The sequence below is a fragment of the Otolemur garnettii genome, unplaced genomic scaffold, assembly GCF_000181295.1.
Source record: "Otolemur garnettii isolate 467f Iridium unplaced genomic scaffold, OtoGar3 scaffold00165, whole genome shotgun sequence".
Classification (NCBI taxonomy): domain Eukaryota; kingdom Metazoa; phylum Chordata; class Mammalia; order Primates; family Galagidae; genus Otolemur; species Otolemur garnettii.
The window spans coordinates 21,735-23,871 of record NW_003852560.1 but is presented as its reverse complement, the minus strand read 5'-3'; the positions used below and the strand labels follow the sequence as shown (position 1 = coordinate 23,871).

The window sequence follows — 2,137 nt, the reverse complement described above, 5'->3', positions numbered from 1 at the left end:
CCAGGAGTTGGAGGTTGCTGTGAGCTGTGATGCCATGGCACTCTACCCAGGGGGATAGCTTGAGGCTCTGTCTCAAAAAAAAAAAAAATAGTTGCAAAAGATGGAAAATAAAGTTTTAGATGGTGTGTGCTCATTTAAAGTTGTAGAAAGGTGACTTCCATTGTCTAGAGAAATTTTCAGAACTTGGTTTCATTTTTCCACTTTCCGGAGAAGAGTAGTTTCTCTCCTCTGCTGCTTAGTATTTGGACCCAACTAACGAGAATAACCTTTGTGTATCTATACAGAACTTACCTATTTAGGCTTTATAGGAGCTTGAGAAAAGCCTCAGTTTTCAGACTATAGATGGCAACTTTATACAGTTTAGATGTTTCCCTAGTAAATTATTCAGAGAGCACACTAAGAGATGCCTGAAGAAATAATTTTTGTCCTCAATCTACTTTACGTGGAATAATAACTAGGAGTCTTTGATGTCTAATTTTCTGACCTGAGTTATACAGCAACATCTAGTAATAATTAGATATTGTTAAATTAGTCTTCAAAGTTAATTTTCAAATTTTAATTTTTCAATGTTCTCTTATTACAACAATATTAAGAAATACATGGGGTTAATATTATTGTCACTAAGTGGGGTTAAGAGGTTGAGGCTCTGAGAGGTTCACGTCCCAGGGTAATGTAGTCTTATCCCAGGGATAAGAGACAGAGTTTCCTAGTCATAGTTGGTGTGATGGATTAAAAGCAGCACACAATCCAACAGGCCTAGATTTTAATTCTCACTCTGTCATCTTATTAGTTGAGTGATACTTCACACATCATTTAACTTCCCTGAGCTTATTTATTTTAAAATATGGATGATCATATATGTAAAGCTGTTGTGGAGGTTTCTAGAAGCTCTGTATACCAAGCCCTTGGCATAATGCCTAGTCATTAATATATATGCAAACATTCCTTACCACCCTTTCACTTTTTCAACTAAAATGAGCTGTTAAACATGTAAAAAGTTGTTTCCAATCTGTCTGCTTTTTTAAAAGCCTGTTTTAAGTCTTAATTACCTTCATTTTATAGATAATTATGCTAGAAATAAGCCAGTTTAGTTTTTGAGATCTGGAAATAAAGTATCAGTAAAGTAATTTTATAGGCTAATTAGGAAGGAATAGCCCTGCTTTGAGTGGGGGGGTTCTGAGTTTTAATTCTGTTCTTTTGTTAAATGTATAACTTTGGGCATTGTCAATATAACTTCTCATTACCCATAACATAATGCATGCCAGAATAGGTGGGAATCATAAGAATTACTGTTTATTTAAAAAGGCATTTGCAATCAAACCTCAGAGCTTATGTTTTGCACTTAAAGAAAAGCCTGGTAAGAGCTTTTCTTCCATATTCCGCTTCTGTCCTGTGCCCACACAACTTGTCTAGGGATTTGATGAAAGCGCAAAAAGGATTTTTATTCTCTAACATTTAGTAAATATTCTGTTCATTATCTTAGATTTGAACTAATGCTTGTTAAGTGGGTAAATTCTCATTAAGTTTCATATTTATCTGATCGTATACTCTAGGATTTTCTTTTTAAACCTAAAAACTCTCCTTGAATAAATCCTCCATAATAATGCTGATCTTTCTTTCATGTTTATTGGAGTATTTTAAAGCATTTTTTAAAAGCTGCTACACTGAATAAGTAATACCTCTTTAGTGGTATAGAATATAATGATTGATTTGAAAGTTTTAGCCTCAGTATTTAAATAGCATAGAAGTTTATAGAGTCCATAGCAAGCTGGTCGATTAGTATACTACTACAGGTTCCCAGATAATTTGATGCTAGGAATAAAGCTGAGGGGCTAATTTTTTTTTTCATAAAGAAGATAAGACAATAGTTGCAAAATATCCTTCCTGTTGTGTATTTCCATGTCTTCATGCATTTGGCTATCAGCCGTGTTTTAGCCCCATCCTAGGTTCCGTGGAGGCTACAAAAACACAGACACCCTTGGGGAGCTTGTGTTCTGTTCAAGAGTTTAAAAGTTCAGGGAAAGAACACCTATATGATAACTAGGTATAGATAAAATACGGAAATTCCAAATGCATGTACATATCGATGACAACTTTTATAGAATGTACTGTCTAGGCTCGGCGCCTGTGGCTCAAG

General features: G+C 34.7%; 1 protein-coding gene across 1 annotated transcript in view; it reads left to right on the top strand.

Annotated features, from left to right (window-relative positions):
* EXO1 (exonuclease 1) overlaps positions 1–2,137 on the top strand; it is a 33,675-nt gene that overhangs the window by 18,245 nt on the left and 13,293 nt on the right. The window lies entirely within an intron of this gene.